The 25,046-nt window shown below is 44.2% G+C and overlaps 1 protein-coding gene across 1 annotated transcript in view; it reads left to right on the top strand.

Moving 5' to 3' along the window:
* Positions 1-1,110: 1,110 nt before the first annotated feature.
* Positions 1,111-25,046, top strand: part of TMEM63A (transmembrane protein 63A) — a 184,228-nt gene continuing 160,292 nt past the window's right edge. The window contains exon 1 of the mRNA XM_030195716.1: positions 1,111-1,225. The gene's annotated coding sequence lies outside the window, so the exon portion shown is untranslated. The remainder of the gene's footprint in view (positions 1,226-25,046) is intronic.

The following is a 25,046-nucleotide window of genomic DNA, read 5'->3' as shown; positions in this document are numbered from 1 at the left end:
TATCCCACATTTTCCCACCTATTTGCAGGCTCAATGTGTCTTATATTGTTCCGTAATGGCGATCGCCATTTCCGGAATGAGAAATACAGAGTTATATTGCATTAAGGTTCATAGATGACAGAGTAGATTAGGCAATCAAGTAAAAGGAATTCATGTTCGTGATGAGAAATAAAATGGTAATGCGTTAAAGTTCAATCGTGACAGAGTAACTTAGACATTCAAGAATAGAAAGTTCCGTTTTGTTCAGTTCTGGTATGAGTTTTGTTGTCTAGTATTTAGGATGGATCATTATGTATGCTTTATTGAACAGGTTGGTTTTTAGTAATTTTTGGAAATTAGTTATGTCGTGTATTGTTTTTGTGGCTTTTGGTAGTGCATTCCATAGTTGCGCGCTTATGTAGGAGAAGCTGGATGTGTAAGTTGTTTTGTATTTCAGTCCTTTGCAATTTGGGTAGTGTAGGTTTAGGTAGGACCTTGACGACCTGACTTTGTTTCTTATTGGTAAGTCTACTACTACTACTACTACTATTTAACATTTCTAGAGCGCTACAAAGTGTACGCAGCGCTGTACAAACACAGAAGAAAGACAGTCCCTGCTCAAAGAGCTTACAATCTAATAGACAAAAAGTAAAGCATTTAAATCTATGAGGTCTGTCATGTATGTGATTTTGTGGACTAAGGTGCATATTTTGAAGACGATCCGTTCTTTGATTGGGAGCCAATGTAACTTTTCTCGAAGGGGTTTGGCACTTTCGAAGCGTGTTTTGCTGAATAATCAGCCTGGCTGCTGTATTTTGGGCGGTCTGGAGTTTTTTTTATGAGTTGTTCTTTGCATCCCGCGTAGATTCCATATAGGAAGTTGTCAAATAAATGAAAAAGCTGTTCAAAAAGTAATTGCCAACTCTTTTGAAGGCACTGCCTATGCAATCTTTGCCTCTTGTTGTTGTCAAGAGCTGAAGCTCCGCCCACCGACTGAAGAAGGATCCGCCCCCCGGCGCCCTCGTGGTTGCTGCAAGTGGGAGGGATGACGTGTGCTGCCGCGCATGCGCGCTCCAGGGCTGTTGACGTAACGAGGAGGCGGGGTCAGAAGAGAGCGAGCGAGAGTGGAAGAAGAGTCGTTGGACAGCCGGTGGCCCCGGGGCTGGACTCGGACATCTGGAGTAGAAGGACAGGGACGTTGTCCTCCCAGTCACCCCCGGGAAAAGTTCCAGAAAGCCAGACCCAGGTGAGACGTAGCCAGAAGGAGCTTTGGGTGGGCAGCGTTTCCCCTCCCCCCACCAACATCACCTAGAAAAGTGGGTGTTGCTATTGGCACTTTGCAGCTCCAGCACTGAGATCTAGGAAAACCTGATAACTCATGTCAGGGCACTAGTACAGGATTCAGCAGCACTGGGGGGGAGGGGGAGGGGGAGGGGGGTCCCCTCTCAAATCTCTGACTTGTACATTCCAGTCACTAAATAGAAAGAAACATTTTTTCTACCTTTGTTGTCTTTGTTCGCTCCTTCTGTCTCGCTGCACCCTATGCCTGGAATAAACTTCCTGAGCCCCTACGTCTTGCCCCTTCCTTGGCCACCTTTAAATCTAGACTGAAAGCCCACCTCTTTAACATTGCTTTTGACTCGTAACCACTTGTAACCACTCGCCTCCACCTACCCTCCTCTCTTCCTTCCCGTTCACATTAATTGATTTGATTTGCTTACTTTATTTATTTTTTGTCTATTAGATTGTAAGCTCTTTGAGCAGGGACTGTCTTTCTTCTATGTTTGTGCAGCGCTGCGTATGCCTTGTAGCGCTATAGAAATGCTAAATAATAGTAGTAATCTGTTCCCTTCTCCACTACTGCCAACTCCAGACTTCGCGCCTTCTGTCTCGCTGCACCCTACGCCTGGAATAAACTTCCTGAGCCCCTACGTCTTGCCCCATCCTTGGCCACCTTTAAATCTAGACTGAAAGCCCACCTCTTTAACATTGCTTTTGACTCGTAACCACTTGTAACCACTCGCCTCCACCTACCCTCCTCTCTTCCTTCCCGTTCACATTAATTGATTTGATTTGCTTACTTTATTTTTTGTCTATTAGATTGTAAGCTCTTTGAGCAGGGACTGTCTTTCTTCTATGTTTGTGCAGCGCTGCGTATGCCTTGTAGCGCTATAGAAATGCTAAATAATAGTAGTAATCTGTTCCCTTCTCCACTACTGCCAACTCCAGACTTCGCGCCTTCTGTCTCGCTGCACCCTACGCCTGGAATAAACTTCCTGAGCCCCTACGTCTTGCCCCATCCTTGGCCACCTTTAAATCTAGACTGAAAGCCCACCTCTTTAACATTGCTTTTGACTCGTAACCACTTGTAACCACTCGCCTCCACCTACCCTCCTCTCTTCCTTCCCGTTCACATTAATTGATTTGATTTGCTTACTTTATTTTTTTGTCTATTAGATTGTAAGCTCTTTGAGCAGGGACTGTCTTTCTTCTATGTTTGTGCAGCGCTGCGTATGCCTTGTAGCGCTATAGAAATGCTAAATAATAGTAGTAATCTGTTCCCTTCTCCACTACTGCCAACTCCAGACTTCGCGCCTTCTGTCTCGCTGCACCCTACGCCTGGAATAAACTTCCTGAGCCCCTACGTCTTGCCCCATCCTTGGCCACCTTTAAATCTAGACTGAAAGCCCACCTCTTTAACATTGCTTTTGACTCGTAACCACTTGTAACCACTCGCCTCCACCTACCCTCCTCTCTTCCTTCCCGTTCACATTAATTGATTTGATTTGCTTACTTTATTTTTTTGTCTATTAGATTGTAAGCTCTTTGAGCAGGGACTGTCTTTCTTCTATGTTTGTGCAGCGCTGCGTATGCCTTGTAGCGCTATAGAAATGCTAAATAATAGTAGTAATCTGTTCCCTTCTCCACTACTGCCAACTCCAGACTTCGCGCCTTCTGTCTCGCTGCACCCTACGCCTGGAATAAACTTCCTGAGCCCCTACGTCTTGCCCCATCCTTGGCCACCTTTAAATCTAGACTGAAAGCCCACCTCTTTAACATTGCTTTTGACTCGTAACCACTTGTAACCACTCGCCTCCACCTACCCTCCTCTCTTCTGTCCTCTACTCATTAATTGATTTGATTGCTTTATTTTTGTCTATTAGATTGTAAGCTCTTTGAGCAAGGACTGTCTTTCTTCTATGTTTGTGCAGCGCTGCGTACGCCTTGTAGCGCTATAGAAATGCTAAATATTAGTAGTAGTAGTCCTGTTATTTTTCTAATCACGTCCCAGTCTCTGGTTTCTGCATTCCTCTTTCTTCTTTTTTTTTTCCAGTATCCTCTGTCCATTTGGACTTTATTCTCTCTCCATGCCCACCATCCATCTCCCTTCTATGTCCTTGTCTTTATCTTCCCTCTGTGTCCTTGCTCTTATCCTCCCATGTGTCCAGCACCTCCTGCTCTTAGCTTTCCCTTCCTCCCGTGTTCCTTACTTCATCTCCAACATGTCCTGCATCTTGTCCTTCCTTGTGTGCACAATCTTCTCCCATTCTTTCACTCATGTCCATCATCCCCTCTCTGTGTCCAGTCCTTCCCTGCATTCATTCTTCCCCCTCCCTCGTTGCTTCCCTCATCACCAGGATACCCTGCATCCTGTCTCTCCATGTCTCTACAATTTCCAGCCCCCATCCCTCCCCTTATCCAGCAACCCTTGTGAGCATTCATTCTGGGTATTAAAAAATCTTCCACCATTCTTCCTTCATACCACATGCCCTTTCTGTGTACTGTTCCTCCCTGTGTCCATCCCCCCCCCCCCATTCCTTCTCTCAGGAGCAGCATTCCTTCCCTATATCCCTGAATCCCAATCCAGCATCTCCTCTATTTTCTGTCCTTTTTCCTCACCCCTAATCCAGCATATCTTCTATTCTGTCCTCCTCAGTGTCCTTACTTATGCCCCATTTTCCCCTTCTTGTTCTCTGGCACTCTCAAGTCTTCCTTCCCCTGCAGCCGCTAACAGCTCCTTACCCGCGGTTACCACTGAACCCAGCAACGATTCAGTCTTTATAAGGCGGCGCAGGACGTCTCAGCCGTGTCATGCCGATGGCTCTGCGGCGTCTCACCCCTAAGACACAGATTTCCTGTTTCTGTGAGGGCAGGAGGGCTGGAGTCCCGCCCTCACAGAGACAGGAAGTCTGTGTCAGACACCACAGAGCCGTCAGCATAACGCAACTGGGAGGTCCCGTGCTGCTTTCTAAGTATTATATCACCGCTGCAGGCCCTTGAGCGGCTAAATGGATACTGCCCTTTTGCAGCGATCTTCACCCTCTCCCACCCCCGCGACAGTGCTTGCACTTTTGCTATCGGTGTTGCCTGGCAGCAACTCACAGACGCAGTGATTGCCACCCTCCCACCCCAACTCAGTTTTATCTACTACCAGCGCAAGTCAGATAAATCATGTTTTAATTCAAGCCAATGTGACACTAGAGGTGCTGTAAGTACTTTAGATTTGATACATTTATGCTCAGTTAATCTGTACTTTTATAGGTCTAGATGATCTGCCAATAAATATCAGAGCTCAAAAGTCTCAATATGTGGTTGAGACGATGGTGCAGGGTTGAGAGATTTAGATTTGTTACGAACGGGGCAACATTCTGGGAAAGGGGGGGACACTTCCAAAAGGATGGACTCCTTAACTGGGATGGAACCAGGCTGCTGGCGCTAACACTTAAAAAGGAGAGAGAGCAGCTTTTAAAATAGAATTGGGGGGGGGGGGGGGGGTAGCTGACAGTCACCCAGGGAAGCATGGTTCAGTGTGGAGGATACTTTTGAAACAGGATATTTAGGGAATTCCAACAAAGAACTTTCAACCAGGGGCGTATCTGCGTGGGGCCACAGGGGCCTGGGCCCCCGCAGATTTCGCCCTGGCCCCCCTCCCCACCGTCAACCCTCCCCCGCTGCTTACTTTTGCTGGCGCCGAGGTCCGACCCGCAATCTCCGTTTTTCGTCTTCCTCCGTGGCCATGCTTCCAGGAAGTAACGCTGCAGTGCTGATTCGTTGAATCCAGTTCGGCGTCTGACGTCAGACGTCGAACTGGGGTCAACGAATCAGCACTGCAGCGTTACTTCCTGGAAGCATGGCCACGGAGGAAGACGAAAAACGGAGACTGCGGGTCGGGACCTCGGCGCCAGCAAAAGTAAGCAGCGGGGGAGGGTTGACGGCGGGGAGGGGGTGGAGAGAGGCGGCGGCGGCGGCGGGGGGGGGGGGGGGAGGGAGGCAAAAATGTGCCCCCCCTCTCTGGCTCTGGCCCCCCCTACCGCCGGATTCCAGATACGCCCCTGCTTTCAACAATGCTGAAAGAAAGCCAGATGTGTTTAAGGAGAGAGTAGGGTAAAGGATACACATTATCCCCATCAACTTCTAAGCAGCTTGTAGATGCAAGGAAAAAAACCCAATTTGAAGTGCCTGTATACAAATGCTAGAAGCCTAAAAAATAAAATGGGAGAATAGAGTATATAGCACTAAATGATGAGGTAGATATAATAGGCATCTCATAGACTTGGTGGAAAAAGAACAATCAATGGGACAATGTGTTAAAGGGTACAAATTGTATCGCAATGGAGAGGGTGTTGTGCTGTATGTTTGAGGGAATTGAGTCAAGCAAAATAAACATTCCACATGAAACAAATAGCAGCGTGAAATTGTTATGAATAGAAATTCCATGTGTGAAGGGAAGGAGTATTCTTGTACTACAGTCCGCCAGGAGAGAACGAACAGGTGAAGAAATGTTTACAGAAAGTAGGAAAGCTGGCAAATTGGGCAACAGTATAATAACGGTTGACTTCAATTACCCCAATATTGACTGGCTAAATGTTATATCAGGGAGTGCCAGGGAGATCAATTTTCTAGGTGCAATAAACGACTACTTGTTGGAGCAACTGGAACCAACAAGAGGGGAAGCCATTTTAGATCTAGTCTTTGTTAGCATGCAGGGCTTCGTTACCTCTGTATTGGGTTCCCTGGGAAACAGTGATAATAACATGATCAAATTTGAGCTACTATCTGGAAATGAAGCTACAAAGGAAATCTGCTGTAGTTGCATTTGATTTTTGAAAGGATGGCTATAATAAAATTAGGAAAATAGTTAGGAAGCTAAAAGGATCGGCTGCAAAGGTTAGGACACTTATCCCCCCCCCCCCCCCCCCCCCCGTTTTCATTTCACTTTGGGCTGTATCAGCATTGACGTGCAGTTTAGTAAACGGGGATAAATCGGACATGGACGCTGTTCAAAAATACCATCTTGGAAGCCCAGATCAGATGCATTTCACATATTTACAAAGGTGGAAAGAAGAGAAAACAGCCAGTTTGGTTAAAAGGTGAAGTGAAACAGGCTATTAAAAAGAATGTCCCTCAAAGAATGGAAAAAGGACCCAAATGAAGAAAGTAAGCAGCAGCATAAGCACTGGGAAGTCAGATGCAAAGCATTGATAAAGAAGACGAAAAGAGAATATGACGAGAAACTTGCCGCAGAGGCAAAAACTCACAGTAACAATTTTTTCAGGTACTTCAGAAACAGAAAGCCTATGAGGGAATTAATGGAACCGTTAGATCACGAAGGAGCAAAAGGGGCACTCATGGAGGACAAGGCCATAGCAGAGAAAATTAAATTCTTTGCTTTGGTCTTTATGGAAGAAGATGGAAGATATCTATCTGTACCGGAAATGGTTTTCAGGGGTGGTGCAGAGGAACTGAAAGAAATCTATCTGAACTTGGAAGATGTACCAAGCAAAATCGACAAGGAGAAGTAGTAAATCACCTGGACCAGATGGCATACACCCAAGGTTACTCAAGGAACTCAAGCATAAAATTGCTAATCTGCTGTTAATAATTTGTAACCTTTCATTGAAATCGTCCGTATTACCTGAAGATTGGAGGGTGGCCAATGTAACCCCAATTTTAAAAAGGGATCCTGGAAATTACAGACCAGTAAGCCTGACATCTGTGCCGGGTAATATAGTGGAAACTATTATAAAGAATAAAATGATGGAAAACATACATAAACGTGGTTTAATGGGCTAGAGTCAGTATGGATTCAACCAAGGGAAGTCTTGCCTCACCAATTTGCTTCATTTCTTTGAAGGCATGAATAACCATGTGGATATATGTGAGTCAGTTGATGTAGTATATCTAGATTTTCAGAAAGCTGTGGATATATGTGTCAGTTGATGTAATATATCTAGCTTTTCAGAAAGCTTTTGACAAAGATCCTCATGAGAGACTCCTGAGAAAATTAAAGAGCCATGGGACAGGAGGCAATGTTCTGTTGTGGATTAGGAATTGGTTATTGGACAGAAAACAGAGGGTAGGGTTAAGTGGCCATTTTTCTCAATGGAGGATGGTGGACAGTGACGTGCCACAGGGATCTGTACTGGGACCGGTGTTATTTAACGTATTTATATATTATCTGGAAGTTGGAAGAATAAGTGAGGTAATTACATTTGCAGATGATACAAAACTATTCAAGGTTGTTAAAACATACGGAGTGTGGAAAATTGCAGGAAGACCGTAGGAAGTTGGAAGACTGGATATTCAAACGATAGATTAAATGTAATGTGCACAAATGCAAATAGATGCACATTGGGAAGAATAACCCAAATCATAGTTACCTGATGCTAGTCTACTTTTGGGGGTTAGCACCCAAGAAAAAGGTCTAGGTGTTGTAGACAATACGCTGAAATCTTCTGCCCGGTGTGTGGTGTCAGCCAAATAAGCAAACAGGATGCTAGGAATTACTAGGAAAGGGATGGTAAATAAGATCAAGAACACTATAATGTCTTTGTTGCTTCATGGTGCAACCTCACCTTGAGTACTGCGTTCAGTTCTGGTCACCGTATCTAAAAAAAGATATAGCGGAATTAGAAAAGGCTCAAAGAAGAGTGACCAAAATGATAAAGGGGATGGAACTCCTCTTGTATGAGTAAAGGCTAAAGAGGTTAGGCCTCTAAAGCTTGGAAAAGAGGCGGCTGAGAGGGGATATGAGTGATGTAGAATAGGTAGAAGTGCATCGGTTCCCCCCCCCCCCCCCCCACCTCTTTCAAAAATTACAAAGACCAGGGGACACTGAATGAAATTTCATGGAAATACTTTTAAGCAATAGGAGGAAATATTTTTTCACTGAAAGAATAGTTAAGCACTGGAACTCGTTCCTGCAGGATGTGGTAACACCGGTTAGTGTATCTGGTTTAAAAAAAGGTTTGGACTAGTTCCTGAAGGAAAAGTCCATAGTCTTTTATTGAGATGGACATGGGGGAGGCCACTTCTTGCCCAGGATTGGTAGCATGGAATGTTGCTACTAATTGGGTTTCTGCCAGGTACTTGTGACCTGGATTGGCCACTGTTGGAAGAAGGGTACTGGGCTAGATGGTCCATTGGTCTGACATAGTATGTCTATTCTTATGTTCTTATCTGCGTATTCCTCCAGGCATCTGCTGGGGTGACTCTTAAGTCCATCCCAGTCCATTTTTTTTTTATTTTTATTACATTTGTACCCCACTCTTTCCCACTCATGGCAAGCTCAGTGCGGCAGGCAATGGAGGGTTAAGTGACTTGCCCAGAGTCACAAGAAGCTGCCTGTGCCGGGAATCAAACTCAGTTCCCCAGGACCAAAGTCCTCCACCCTAACCACTAGGCCACTCCTCCATTTGGGCATTTGCTTCTTTTGGCTGCTTGTCACATGACTCGTTCTTAAGTATGCATTGTATATCCACAGGTTTGTATCTACCCTTCTCATTCTGTTTCCTATGGTTCTCCTATACTTTCTCCTGCTGATGCTAATCTGATTCCGCACCTTAAGACCACATTGCTAATTTTCTACTTTTCATCACCTCACCATGCATTTTGTCTTCTACTTTGAGCTTGTGTTCTTTTCTGTTCATTCAGCTATCTTCATTTTGTCTGAGCACATCTAATCTTTGTCACTGTCATCATGCCCCTTCCCCTATACTCTTTCGCTCTATTGGGAATATCGATTCTAATCTTGGCCCTCCAAATTAACTGTTGCCCAACCTGTTTAGATTAAACCTGTAGGGGTATTTACCAGAGATCTCACCTTTGCTGGTCTTGGCCTATACAAGCCTGAACCATTCTTTTACAACAATATGGATTCTTCAGCCAATGACCTGAATACATCTGTAATCATGAGAAACCAGCTTTTCCGAAAGGAAAATTACTGCTGGGCATACCAACATGACTTCATTCAAGGACATATTCTTTGTTGCAACTATAGCCCGTTATCTCCCTGGGAAGCTTGGAGGAGAGAAACGCACATGGCTCCAGGAGTATCTAAGCAGACAGGGAGGTTTGCTTGCCGTCGATAGTAGAACAAAGGCTCGCTTCTTGACCATGAACTAGTTGGACATTGTCATCATATGTGATGGGTCCACAGGTATCATCTGACCCTTGGATACCAGAGGAGACGACCGGAGGATTAGCAGGTGAACAAGAACGCTCGAAAGAGCCAGAGACTGATTTTCCTAACGCCAGTGAACTGCGTGCCTTGTAACCAACTGACAAGGCCTGCTCAGTTACAGTATCAGGCCTTATCTAAGACTGTACCATTTGCATCCAGAATTCAACTCTTGGACCTTATTCTTGGACTGAGAGACTCGCTGAGAATTCAGCTGGAGTCAAGAGGAGAAATCCGCTTCGGAAGTCTGCCACAGACTGCAGGGTGAGATCAGGATTTATTCCTATGGCCAGGGGGATAATTAGTCCTTGTCTTTATTCTGTGACGGGTTATGGTCTGTGGTAATGATGCTAATCATTAGGATTTCAGTACTGTAATTGGTGGTGTAATCACTCATTTAGTTAGTTCATTAGGATAATCATATGTCATTACCTGTATTTTGGTTATCTCTTTGTATAGCAAGTTCTTGCATTTTGCTGCAGAACTATTTTTATACATATATTTTTCTTTACATAATAAATAATATATATATATTCCTTCTGTGGCATTGTTCCTTTTCCAGCACAGCTAGCTTGTCATTGGGATAAAGAGGTACGCTTCCCTAGACACGAGTCCAGGATATTGCTATTTAGTACTGTTCTGTCACCTAAGTACCTCTTGTAAAGAACATGCCCTACAAACCGCAGCCTTTAATCTTGCCCATATTCCTCTCCTCCTTTGTCATGTACCCTGTGGAATGTCTGCTGTCTTCAGCAAGCTTGCCTACATTCACAACCTCTATTTCTCGTTCTATGCATCTTCTTGCTCTGGGATTTGACTATTCTCTAAAAACTTTGCTTTAATTGTTACCTTCTGCCATGGAAGTTATATTTTTATCCCATACACCTTGCTTGGATGGCTGTCATTGGTGTCAGGCTGCTACTGTCCTTTTAAGTATTGCCCCCTCCTACCTCATTTTTGCCCCTTTTTTTCCTTTTGAAGTCTATTGTATTCACCTACTTGTTCACGGCCTCTCCAGGTAGCTCCCATTTATTGACCCCTCCCCCCAATAACTTCCTCTTTTCTCTCAATTGGGTCAGACCAATGGTCCATGTAGCACAGTATCCTGTTTCCAGCAGCGGCCTTCTCTCATTCTTGGGGACTTTGTTGTTGATGACCCCCTCATACTCTTATGCTTCAAAATTTCGTGCTTTATTCTCCTTATTCAATCTCCAGCTATGCTTCACTACCCCTACTCACCAGCATCGCCACTGCCTCAATCTTGTCATCTTCTCTAACTGCTCAGTCTCCAAGTTCTCTCTCTCTGGCCATCATCTCATAACGTTCATAATTAATCACTCTCCCCTACAGTGTTGCCCAATCATCATCAACATGTTTAGTAATCTTCATACTTGACCCTTGCACTCTCTCCACCACTGTTTGATTTCTTCTCTCACTGCTATTCCAAGTGTCAGTGAGGCTGTCTCTTCCTGTGATTATTACTCTCCTTTGCTTTGTCCCTCCTTTTCCCCATTCTGTGGCTCATACCAACCTCCAGAATCTGTTACCTATATTCCTGTGCCTGCTCTGCCAGACACCTTTGGCAAAAATCCTGTGCCTATGTTGACTTCGTATGTTTAAGACTTGATGATCTTTATGTCACTGGCACTATTTGAGTTATTCTGTATACGGTGAATAATGTTGTACATGCCTCAAATTTAAGAAAAAAGAATGATTTATTTACATTTAGGCCTGTGATATTCTGCATAAACAGTTTTTCTTTTTACTATGGAGAATGGTGAACCCTCTGTGAAAGTCACATTCTTCATGTTTACAGTATTTGCACAGTGTCCTTCAAACCCTGTGCAAAGGATAAAGGTAGATTACTGTATTTCAGTTCTGGAGGTGTCAGTCAATCAGCTTGCTTTTCTCAGAGACTCAGACTGGTGTGTGATTACTGGTGCGCATAAGACCCACGCGCTTATGGAAACCTCAGGATTGGAAGCTCAGGTAGACGTTGGTCAGAAGCAAAGTGCATTAGCCTGACTCTCTAGGGAGAGTGGCCTTTTTTCATTTTGACTACTTAAGGACCCAGTTTACTAAGGTGCGCTAGTGTTTTTTAAAAATTAGTGCGCACTAAACGTGTAGACACCCATAAGAATATTATGGGCATCTACATGGTTAGCGCGCATTAAAAATGCTAATACGCCTCTAGCATGGCTTAGTAAACAGGGCCCTAAATTTGGTGATAGTGGGTAAGAGTTGTATTTATGAAGAGGAAATCAGGGTAGATCTCTCTTAGGGTATTTTGCTTTATAATAATGTACACACGCTGTTGTGAAATGTCTGCCTGCACACACCTAGTGATCAGACTGACTGGGCCTGGAGATCTATGTGCTAAAGAGTTTCATGTTTAGTAGTATCAATATTTCCTGTGAAGCTATGCTCTTTATGTATCAGAGCCTTTGGGAAAAGCCATGTTAGCATGAGTAAAAGGCTACCTTGCATGCTCTTGCTCTGATCGGTCACTAATACAATATTTCATTAGAATGTTATGCTTGTATCCCTCTTGCTTTTTAACATCTGTTTACAACCTATAGCCCAATTGGTAAATTTCCAGTTTCATATAAATTTGATATACAGATTATGGTAATTTACCTTAAGAACATGGAGTGGAGGAGTAGCTTAATGGTTAGAGCACCAGTCTTGACATCCAGAGGTGGCTGGTTTAAATCCCACTGCTGCTCCTTGTGATCTTGGACAGGTCACTTAACCCTACATTGCCTCAGGTACAACAAATAGATTGTGAGCCCTCCAGGGACACAAATACCCAGTGTACTTGAATGCAACTCGCATAGTAGCATAGTAAATGACGGCAGATAAAGACCTGTACAGGTCCATCCAGTCTGCCCAACAAGATTAACTAATTTTACATGGTATGTGATACTTTCTATGTGTACCCGAGTTTCATTTGTCCTTGCCATTCTCAGGGCACAGACCGTAGATGTCTGCCCAGCACTCTTCTTGCACTAAGAGTTATGAAGCTAATGTTGAAGTACCTTAAAATTTACACTCAAGCGGGGGGTCACGTGATGCCGAGCTAGGAAGCGGCTGGGATTGAGGAGAGCTCCCGGTTCGACCCTCGAACTAACTATTTAACAGAGCTTTTACCACAAGACTTTGGTGCTGCCGATTGAGGACTGATCTCTGGAAAGCAGCTGAAACATAGTGGGCTTCTTCGAGTGCGATGGCCCTTCGTGTGCCGCGAAAAGATAAAGATAAAGCTCGCCAGAGTGAACATAAAATGGTGGACGACGGCGAATCGGGCCAAGCCACGATCAGCTCAGCTTGGGTGGCGGAGGTTGTTGCGGAGGTGCGGAAAGTCATCGACGCCTCCTTAGATCAGCGGCTGCAGAAAGTTGCAGATAAGCTTGACACCGTGGACGGAAGGCTGGAGGACTTGAAAGGTGAATTCGCAGCCCAATGCCAAAGAGTGTCTGACTTGGAAGATAAGGTGCAGCAGTTGACGGCTGGGAAGGAAGACCTGCAAAAACGTGTGCATTCGCTGGAGGATCAGATTGACGACATCGAAAACCGCTCTAGGCAAGCTAATTTGCGGGTGGTGGGTCTCCCAGAGAAGATCGCGGATTCGGAGCTTCACGGATTTTTAGAATCCTGGTTGAGCAAGAGTCTTCAATTGAAATCAGAAGCAGGAGAACTCCGCATTGAACGTGCCCATCGTTTGGGCCCGCGGAGGCCAGGCCGCGAGTGGTTATCTTCAAGCTATTAAATTATGTCCACAAGACCGAAATACTTAGAGCTATTCGAAGTAGGGGCACTTTAACCTTTGAAAATCAACCTGTACTTTGCTTTCAGGACTACTCTTCTAGGGTGGCCCTGTTGCGCAAGGCCTACGCTCCTATTTGTGGAGAACTGCATTGGCGGAACATTCAGTTTGCGTTGCTGTATCCTGCGTGGCTCAAAGTATTCACCGAAGGGAAGCCACAGCTGTTTGAGACAACCGATGGAGCCAAAGCTTTCCTGCAAACGCTACCGCCGTTGTAGGCGCAATCACCTGGAGCGGTGGACGATAAGTATGGTAATTCTGGATGGTGGTGGCTGCTTGAGAAGGGACTTTGCAGCTCTCACAGTATTCTTTCTCTAATGTTTGTTCTTTTTGTAAAAAAGAAGCTTGCTGTCCATATCTGAAAAACCATATGGGATGGTGCATGGGGTATCCTAGATTTGAAACAGTATGACTGCCCAATAGTCTGCTGATAACAGTTGTTTTTTGGATATTGGATGCTTGCAATGGGGTGACATCAGTTGGATGTATAGGATCTGAGTTATGTTGAATTTGAATCCCTGAGGGGTATAAAAGGGGAATTGAAGGGTAATTGCTTTGGGTGAGGCCTGAGTGACTCGGATGGAGGGATGTAGGGAAATGCTCAGAGGATGCATGATGCGAGTGTGTGGGACATGGATGATGTTTTGGATGATGAAAAAGTAGAGACATGCACTAGTTATCTCTGACTGGGTGGTGGGCAATGATAACTTAGCCTTCTTGATTAGCAGAGGGGGACCGGGGTAGTGCTTCTCCTACGGGGCCTACTTAGTGGGGGATGGTGGAGTTGGGAACTTCAACCCAAGGGAGGGAAGGGGAAGTGCAAGTGGTCGGGGGGGGGGGGGGGGAGTTTGGTTGGGTTAGGGGGGGGGAGATGTTTCATTTGTTATGTTTTGTTTATTTATTTTGTTTCTTGCTTTAATTTTTGTGATGGTTTTATTGCCCGGGTGGCTCCCCCGGTCTGTGGGACGGTGCGGGCACACTGGAGTAGAGTGGGAGAAGTGGGGGGCTGGAAGGGTTATTGCTGGGGTAGCCCTAAGGCCTACTTTAAAGGATTGGATATTTGGAATTACTTGCATTCTATTCCTCCATGACTACGCTTAAATTGATATCATGGAATGTGAAAGGGGTTTCTTCACCCATAAAACGACAAAAAATTATGCAGGCCTTAAATCGGCAGAGGGCAGACGTAATTTTTTTTACAAGAGACTCATCTGCCCACTTCAGAACACCTTAAATTTAAGAAATGGTGGGTGGCAGACTTGGTGGAAGCGCCGGCAATAAACCGTAAGGCAGGACTGCTGATCTTATTCCGGAGGGGACTGGAAGTTCAAAAGATGCAAATTTGGAGAGATCCCAAGGGTCGTTTTCTAATTGCCAGGGTGATATTGGATAAGCAAGAAGTACTTTTATGTAATGTTTATGGTCCCAACAACTATGATAGTAGCTTTATACATGCCCTTACTCGTAGATTGCTAGAGATGCCAGATATACCTATACTGATGGGAGGGGATTTCAATTTAGTTCATGACCCAACTGTGGATAGTTCTTCAGGAATCCGGAGGGCGGAAAATTCTAATAAGGGTATTCCATTAATCTGCACTATGCTACATGTGCTAGATGTGTGGCGCACGTTACACCCCATGGAGAAGGATTTCACCCACCTTTCGAGAGCCCATGGAACTCAGTCACGGATTGACTATTGGTTAATATCAACATCCTTGTTCTCAAAGGTAAAAGAGGCTGGGATTGGGGCTTATAATGTGTCGGATCATGCATGGGTGTGGTGCACACTTGCAATAGGTTCAGCGGAGACAAGGGCATTTAGGTGGAGGTTTCCATTGCAATTGTATTGGGATGTTGTTCCGAGACTACTTGTTAAAAAAATGGGCTGAGTATCAGGAAGATAATGCTGCACACGGGAACAACCCAGTCCTTTCTGGGAGACGGCTAAGGCAGTTTTGCGCAGAGAAATTATAGCATACACGGCATTTAAAAAGAAGGCAAGAGACCGGGAGATTTTGAGGCTAGAGAAGCAATTGACTAAGGAGCAGATTCTTTATGGGAAATACCAGTCGGAAGATAGGCGGAGTGCTTTGATGGCTGTACAGACCTCATTGGGGGAGTTACTTCATGCGCGGGCGGTTAAATCAATGCAATACTTCAAGTACCAGTTATATAGGCATGGGAACAAATCTGGGAAGCTAATGGCCCGACTGGTTCGAGGAGCTAGAGGTTCGTCTAGAATATCTCAAATTGATAGAGGGGATGGTGTGTTAGTGAGAGAAGACTCGGAAATTTTGGATGTTTTCTTGAAATACTATAAACAGTTATATGCATCTCCAGTCGGTTCAAAACTCTGCTGCCCGTCTCATCTTCCGCCAGGGTCGCTTTACTCATACTACCCCTCTCCTCAAGACCCTTCACTGGCTCCCTATCCGTTTTCGCATCCTGTTCAAACTTCTTCTACTAACCTATAAATGTATTCACTCTGCTGCTCCCCAGTATCTCTCCACACTCGTCCTTCCCTACACCCCTTCCCGTGCACTCCGCTCCATGGATAAATCCTTCTTATCTGTTCCCTTCTCCACTACTGCCAACTCCAGACTTCGCGCCTTCTGTCTCGCTGCACCCTACGCCTGGAATAAACTTCCTGAGCCCCTACGTCTTGCCCCATCCTTGGCCACCTTTAAATCTAGACTGAAAGCCCACCTCTTTAACATTGCTTTTGACTAGTAACCACTTGTAACCACTCGCCTCCACCTACCCTCCTCTCTTCCTTCCCGTTCACATTAATTGATTTGATTTGCTTACTTTATTTATTTTTTGTCTATTAGATTGTAAGCTCTTTGAGCAGGGACTGTCTTTCTTCTATGTTTGTGCAGCGCTGCGTATGCCTTGTAGCGCTATAGAAATGCTAAATAGTAGTAGTAGTAGTAGTAGTAGGGTGATACCTACTTGCATAGTGTAGATCTTCCTTGTGTGCATGATAAAGATCGTAGAATGCTTGATGCAGACATAACAGAGGATGAGGTGGCGTTAGCCATACAGCAGAGCACTGTGGGTAAGGCACCGGGGCCAGATGGCCTGAGAGCTGAATTTTATAGGCTCCTTTCATCATCCCTTGTACCATTACTACATTCGGTGTTTTCGCAATTTATTTGTGATGGGGCTCTCCCTTCATCACTCCAGATGGCTCAGATTAGTCTGCTGTTGAAGCCTGGGAAGGATCCTACGAAACCGTCTTCATATAGACTCATATCTTTATTAAATACTGAGGCTAAGTTGTTTGCCAAGGTGTTGGCGAATCGGCTGTCGCAGATTTTGCCCTCTGTGATAGCCGATCCGCAGGCGGGATTTGTCAGGGGTAGAACCATCGTGAAAAATGTAAGGAAGATCATGATATCTCTAGAACAAGTAGAACGCGCACAGACACCATCCCTTGTGGTTAGCTTCGACGCTGAAAAAGCGTTCGACCGGGTGAGTTGGGGATTTATGTTTGTGGTCCTGCGGAAATATGGAGTGGGAGAGTCTTTTCTTCAGGCTGTGCAAGTACTTTATACGTCTCCATTAGCAATGATTGGCTTGAACGGGGGGTTCACGCCCCCCTTTGCGATTAACAGGGGTACACGTCAGGGGTGTCCTCTTTCTCCCTTGCTTTTTGTTCTCTCACTAGACCCTCTGGTGAGGGAAGTGGTGAGTAATCCAGAAATAAAAGGGGTGCAGGTTGGGAGTCAAGAATTCAAACTGTCTGCATTTGCAGATGACCTGCTGATTCATATTGTTGAGCCCCAGGGTTCGTTAACAACTTTAATGGAGAGCTTTCGGGAGTATGGGGAATTTTCAGGTTTTAAGCTCAATCTGGACAAGTCTTTAGCGCTACCCACCTGTGAGTGTGTACGACGAAAATGGGTGGGTGGATTTCCTTTAAAATGGGAGACTAATTCGTTTAGATATTTAGGCATTCAGCTCTGTACGAGAACATCACGGCTGTATAGGTGTAATGTTGAGAGGTTGCTGAACTCCAAGAAAGGGATCTGGGTGTCGTCGTCGATGATACGCTGAAACCTTCTGCTCAGTGTGCTGCTGCGGCTAGGAAAGCGAATAGAATGTTGGGTGTTATTAAGAAGGGTATGGAGTCCAGGTGTGCGGATGTTATAATGCCGTTGTATCGCTCCATGGTGCGACCGCACCTGGAGTATTGTGTTCAGTACTGGTCTCCGTATCTCAAAAAAGATATAGTAGAATTGGAAAAGGTACAGCGAAGGGCGACGAAAATGATAGTGGGGATGGGACGACTTTCCTATGAAGAGAGGCTGAGAAGGCTAGGGCTTTTCAGCTTGGAGAAGAGACGGCTGAGGGGAGATATGATAGAAGTGTATAAAATAATGAGTGGAATGGATCGGGTGGATGTGAAGCGACTGTTCACGCTATCCAAAAATACTAGGACTAGAGGGCATGAGTTGAAGCTACAGTGTGGTAAATTTAAAACGAATCGGAGAAAATTTTTCTTCACCCAACGTGTAATTAGACTCTGGAATTCATTGCCGGAGAACGTGGTACGGGCGGTTAGCTTGACGGAGTTTAAAAAGGGGTTAGATAGATTCCTAAAGGACAAGTCCATAGACCGCTATTAAATGGACTGGAAAAATTCCTCATTTTTAGGTATAACTTGTCTGGAATGTTTTTACGTTTGGGGAGCGTGCCAGGTGCCCTTGACCTGGATTGGCCACTGTCGGTGACAGGATGCTGGGCTAGATGGACCTTTGGTCTTTCCCAGTATGGCACTACTTATGTACTTATGTACTTATGTACTTATGACTGGCTGCAGAAGTGGATACATTTTACCACTCTCACGTCATGGCCGAATACAGCTCTTCAATATGGTTCTTTTTCCAAGATGGTTGTGTGTACTCCAGGTCTTACCGCTGCAGTTATTGAAGCGGGATCTGGGTGTGCTGAGAGGATTGTTATCTAAATTTTGTTGGGCGGGGAAAAAGCCCAAAATGGCCTTTAGATACCTCTTAGGAGCTTGGAAGCATGGTGGTTTTGGATTGCCAGATCTGAGAGCGTATAATCACGCATGTCTAATGCGGCATCTAGGAGACTGGTATTTGAATGAACAGACTTTTACACCAGTAGAGCTTGAAAGAGAATACTATGCACCTTGGCATATTAACTATTTGATGCAGGAGGTAGGTAAACAGCTGCCCAAAGAGTTGAGAAGTAGCATAGTACTGCAATCGGTGCGAGAGGCCTGGAGATATTTAGTCCCGCTATTGGGGGGGGGACCCTGGGATATCGGACCAATTACCCATTCGGGGTAACAAACAGTTTCCCCCAGGACAAGATAATGCTAGTTTTCGACGATGGGCTAATGGGGGGGGGGGGGTTAACTCTCTTTAGGCATGTATTAGATGAGGAGGGTAGACTATTTAATTGGGCGCAATTTCAAAGTCATTTGGGAGTGGAACAGAGAGATGTGGTAGCCTATTTACAATTACAGCATTATTATAAATGTTTGGATAGGAGAGCATTAGGGACCCGGATGGGAACCTGTTTTAGATGAGTTTTTTGGGCAGTTTTCCGAGAGGGGACTGTCGATTTCGTCTCTTCATAAGGCGGTGCAAAAACGGGTAGTGAGTCGGTCCACAGCGGCGATTTTACGTCGTTGGAATCAGGATTTAGGGGAACATCTGACGGAGATCGATCTCTCAGTTTTGATTCGGAAGATCCCTGAGGTGTCTACTAGTGCAGAGTTGAGAGAGTGCCAATATAGGGTTTTACACCAAGCATATATGACACAGGAGCAGTTATTTAGATTTGGAGGAGTGGAGACACCGGTATGCCCCAAATGTAAACAAGGAAATAATTCATTTTATCATGCTTTTTGGGACTGTCCAGAGGTTAAATTGTTTTGGGCAGAAATCTTGAACTATGTGGGGGGTCTCTGGAAACGCCCTCTGCCGATGGTGCCTGCTGGAGTGTTGTTAGATAAATATGAGAAGTTTGGGGTAACTAAATGGGAAACAATATTGTTTATACGGAAAGCAATAGTGGTAGGGAAGCGGATTATCTTGAGAGAATGGATTGGAACTGAGAGCCTCTCGTTTTGGGCTTGGAGGAATCGTTTGCATTTATTGTTGTTGTTGGAGAAACGAGAGATGTGGGGTACACCAAAGAGGAAAAAACAATTCTTGTTGATTTGGGACCCATATTTGCAATCACTCCCGCATAGAGCAAGGAGCCTCATTCTAAATACGATCTAAGATTGACCTTTTGTTAAGGGTAATAGACTATGAGTAACTAGGATAAGGGAGTTCTTGTTAGGGTGCCCGCGCTGAACCACGGGGGGAAGGGGGGGAGCACCGGGTGGAATAAGGAAAGGAGAAAGAAGCACGGAGGGAAGGTAGGAGGGGGGACAAGAAAAGAGGGTTGTTTTTTTTAGGGTGGGTTAAGTGTGTGAGAGGTGCCATAGGGAGGGGGTTGGGGATAATGGGGAGTTGTTTGTTCTTTCTTACCGCCTTTGGGGGCTATCAGATCACAAGCTCCCAGGGGCATTGCTGAGGGGAATTCTTCTTTTTCTTCTTTGTATGGGAGGGAGGGAGGGAGTTGGGAGTTATAGGGTTTCAATGGTAGGCATTTATTAGTAGACATCGAGACTGTATTATCTTTAGATATGTGATGTGAAATGATATTCCCGTGTATATAATTGTTGTTCTATCAGTTGGATGAAGGGGGTGGTTTGGGGGAAAGAGGAGGGGTTAGGGGAGGGGATGGAAGGGAAAGGGGGTGGGGGGAAAGGAGTTTGAAGAATGTAGTAGATTGGTCTGGAATAGATTTGGGTTGTTACGTCACACTGCTGTTATTTGTGCACAAAATTGTATTGTTTTGATAAGTGTGAAAACTCAATAAACCGTTTAAACATAAAAAAAAAATTTATACTCAAGCCCATCCATATACATTCAGTCACGATCGGGGCGTAGACCGTAGAAGTCTGTCCAGCACTGCATTTGCTTCTCAATTACTGCTGTTGCCACCCAATTTCCACTAAGATTCCGTGGATCCATTCCTTCTAAACAGGTTTCCTTTGTGTTTATCCCATGCATGTTTTTATGTCCTCCACCTCCTATGGGAGGGTATTCCATGTATCCACCACCATCTGTGAAAAAATACTTCCTGACATTACTATTGAGTCTGTCCCCTTCAACCTTAATTCATGTCTTCTAGTTCTACCGCCTCCCCATCTCTGGAAAAGGTTTGTTTGTAGATTAATACCTTTCAAATATTTGAATGTCTGTATCACGTCACCCCTGTTTCTCCTTTCCTCCAAGGTATACATGTTCAGGTCGGCAAGTCTCTCCTCGTATGGTTTGCAACGCAAATCCCATACCATTTTTGTAGCTTTTTCTTTGCACAGCTTCCAGTCTTTTTACATCTTTAGCAAGATACGGCCTCCAAAACTGAACACAATACTCATCAATGACTTGTAGAGGGGCATCAACACCTCCTTTAGGGTGTCCCTTTAATCAGCTCCTCCAAATGACTCGGTGATTACAAATTACTGTTCTAGCTATGAAAATTTATTCCGTTGTTATATTTCCTCTGTGTACATCCGTTTGCTACACAAGTTGGTATATTTGAAAATATAAGTGAGATTAAATAAAAATGCTACCAATAATAAAGAACAATGTGGATATAGGAGCTCATATGTTTTTGAGGCGTAAGGAAGGAAGACAACACACCACACCCTACACCTACCTCCTTCAGCCCTGGATGTACTCCCCATACATACCTCAGATTACCCTGGTGGTCTAGTGGCTTGCTTCAGGGCAGGAAAGATTCCCAAGCTTTCCTTCCCACTGCTAGTGATTCTGTTGCTGCTGCTTGTTTAAAATGGCCGCAGAGACTTGGTAGTCCATACTTTTCCATAAGTTCCTGATAAGGTAGAAATTCCCCTTCCTCTCGTATCTGACTCAATACAAAAAGCCCCTTGTCTTACAATGATGGAACATGCCATCTATCCGACCAGGCGTAAATCCAGGGGCATATTGTATGGCCATTCGCAAAAAGCAAGTCCTAGCCAAGAAGAATTTTTTTTTTCCTTGCATCATACCAGGTCCTGGGAGGCCCCCTCCCCAATGCTCACAGGCACCCTCCTGATACATTTCTGGATCTCGGGAAAAGAAAGCCATGGAACTCCTCCAATGCTGTTCCATCCGCACCCATGTTTTAGAGCAGTGCGGAAGCCGCTCTGTCAAGATACAGAGCTGAGCTTCTTGGTAATAGAGAATTGGGTACAGCCTTTATGCCAGATGTAACTGAAAACCTTCCTGTTAAACCTTACAAAAAACATTTCAGTATTGGAAAGAGGCAAGGCTATAAATAAGTGAAGGAACTTTGGCAACAGCATCTTGACTGCACTTATTTTTCCCACCCATGATATAGTAAGCCCCTTCCACCCATCCAGATCCCCAAAAAGCTCCTTCACCTCGGAGGGAGGATTCACCGCGAAAGGATCAGTTGTATTCCATGTCAAGTTAACACTAAGCTAATGTGTGGAGTCCGGCAATATGGAAACTGTCCCTGAAAAGAAGTTGCCATCTCTGCATCTATTGTAATAATCAAAATGTCAGATTTTGTCATATTAATTTTAAAGCCAGACAAAGCCCATAGTTCCAGAGCTCTACCTGCAACCATGACAAAGAGGTAGCAGGATTTGTGAAAGCAAGTAAAACATCATCAGAAAATAGCTGTAATTTATAGTCCTTTTGGAATTCTTAAGCAGAGCTTGAAATAATTTTTCTTGTCCTTTTTGTTAATTTGAAACTGTAACTTAGGAAGGGAATTTGGATAAGTTTCTGTACAGTGTGGAAGTAACCTTTAATGTTGGAAAATGTATTCTGTGAGAGAAAACTTGGAAGGATGGAATGATACTTTTCTTTTTCAATAAAAGGTTGCACAGTAGAGCCTCTAGCTGGTGCTACTTTCTGGGGGCAGAGCCTTTGTATTTTGAGGCGCAGAGGAGGACAAGGAGAACCCGAGAACTTTCCTTTGTAAGGGTAGCGATTATATTCGAAACAGGAAGTGCTGGAGGGCTAGTTAGTTCCTGGGATCAGCTGAATCCAGGGCATTTTCCTTGATAGCACCCTTCTGGACCTGGGAATCACGAGAGTACTCCTTCTAGGTGACACAATAAACCGTAACCATGAACATAATGTGTGTCGGGAGGGAATATGGGAACAGCTGGAACATGGTGCAGGTGTGGACTGGAATGAGAATTCCCAACCAAATCTGGGAGATAATTGAGGAAAGAAGAGATACTTAATTTACACTTTTTTTTTTTTAAGGAAACGGGGGGGGGGGGGGGGGGTGTCATTTTACAGGGTCAATGTTGTGATGTGGTGATGATCTGCATACTTGGAGGCCTAGAGGACTAGTAGGTAATGGCATGTGGCATCTCACCCACCTTCTCCCATATAACTGGAACTTTTTTAAGTGCCTTAAGCAACCTGAACAATAGAGGAGCTATTGACACGAAAGCTTTCAGTTTTCCAATAACAGTACACGTTACTCAACAGAATCAACAATAATACTACTATTCTCAAAAATAACCTGAAGTACAATTTTACAAGCTCTGTGTGTTCTTTAACCTCATGTATCATACCGTTACATCATTAACCCCAATTTCCCCCCCCTCCCCCCCAATCCTTTCCTTTTATGGCTTTTCCCCTAGTATTCCTTCTTCATTCCCTGTATGCAATAATTTGTCCACAGCTGTCCATTCTTTCGCACTTGGGTTATAACGTCCATTTTTTCTGTCTGTCAGCTTTTCAAGTTCTGCCAGTGTTGCAACTGATGTAATGTTTATTGTGAGGATCATCCTAAATTGGGTGTTTAGTGGCTTTCAGGACAGCAGTTCTGTGGTCTGATTGCGAATGCACAAACAAGGGATGTTGCTGCAGGTTTGAAGCATGGCATCAATACCGCTTGGAAGCTTTCTAGTTGCAGTATAAGTTAAAAAATAGGCTCAGTTTTAAGTGTTGGCTGAATTCTGATTATCGGAGTAGAACTATCTGAAGAAGAAAAAAATCGCAAAATGACACAATGATAAACGCTATCGGGCCCCAGGCCTGTGGATATGGTTGTAAGGCCTTCGCACCAGAGTCTGCTGTCTCCTGTCAAACTCCATGTACTTACTCTGGAATTCTTAGGGTAGGCAAGTCTCCCAAGTCCTCTGTCTTCTCCTTTGTACGTTGGAAGAGCAGTTTCCAGCACTTAGATAGAATAGGGAGAAAGCGGCCTCTCTAAACCAAATACTGGTGGGTGACATCACTAATTGTACTATTTAAATGTGTGCTGAGTTATTCACCTGCTTCATCTTTATCAAATATCTGTCTTAAATTCATCATATGCAGTAAGTCTACTTCCAGACATTATTTCACATTAGTCTAAAAAAATGTTCTTCCAGTTATTCACAGTTAATTGGCTAGGTATTATTATTCTATGTCAAATTTTAACTGGTTCTCCCTCCATCGCTTTAGAAACCTACTTTAATATCTCAGTCATTATTTCTAACAGGTTTAAAGTTAAAGCAGGAAACCACAACACACAATATGACAAATTCAGTTATTGTAATCAACTAAATCATACACACAACAAAAAACCTGACTCAGACACCCTACTCAACAATAAAACATAACCCTTTCTCAACAAGAAAACATCTCATAAATATTAAATGCAACACTCATAATTCACTCTCTTAACGCCAGTCCCAATTGGATATGTTAATGCCGGATCTATAATAAAACACAGACAATTGGAGAATAGCTACAAGAAGAGCAGTTAGACCTATTGATTACTGAAACCTGGTTACATGCGCAAGACGATCCAATATTAAATGACCTATGTCCCCCAAGTTACACATAATATATAAATCCTTTTTCAAAGTAGAACTTCACAAGAGTGGAGGAGTAGCCTAGTGGTTAGTGCAGTGGACTTTGATCCTGGGGAACTGGGTTCGATTCCCACTGCAGCTCCTTGTGACTCTGGGTAAGTCACTTAACCCTCCATTGCCCCTGGTACAAAATAAGTACCTGTATATACTATGTAAACCGCTCTGAATGTAGTTGCAAAAACCTCAGAAAGGCGGTATATCAAGTCTCATTTCCCTTTCCCCCTTTCCCTTATGACATCACAATATCAGAAGTGAGCCAAGTATTGGGCAATCAAGCCATTGTGACATCACTGATGAGGTTGGCTCTTATTGGTGGAATGAGTGGAGGAGTAGCCTAGTGGTTAGTGCAGTGGACTTTGATCCTGGGGAACTGAGTTCGATTCCCACTGCAGCTCCTTGTGACTCTGGGCAAGTCACTTAACCCTCCATTGCCCCTGGTACAAAATAAGTACCTGAATATATGTAAACCACTTTGAATGTAGTTGCAAAAACCTCAGAAAAGCGGTATATCAAGCCCAATTTCCATTTTAATATTAACTCCCCTACTCTCAAAACAATTGCAAAATCAACAGTGACACTCTGTCTGATCCTATCTGCATCATCCTTTTTTACTCTCCACCAGGGAGGTGGCAATCAACAGAAAACATCTTCACTGAATTTGTGTCTAACATATGCACTAAATTTGATAATGTCCTAATAGGGGACATCAATTTACACCTAGATAATTAGAATGACAGTAATACAAAAATTTACTTGACTTTTTAAACTACTGACAGCTCACACAACCATTCATCCGTACCTCTCACAGTAAAGGTCACTTACTTGCC

This window comes from Microcaecilia unicolor, chromosome 3 (assembly GCF_901765095.1).
Source record: "Microcaecilia unicolor chromosome 3, aMicUni1.1, whole genome shotgun sequence".
Taxonomy (NCBI): Eukaryota; Metazoa; Chordata; class Amphibia; order Gymnophiona; family Siphonopidae; genus Microcaecilia; species Microcaecilia unicolor.
This window is presented reverse-complemented; position numbering and strand designations above follow the sequence as displayed.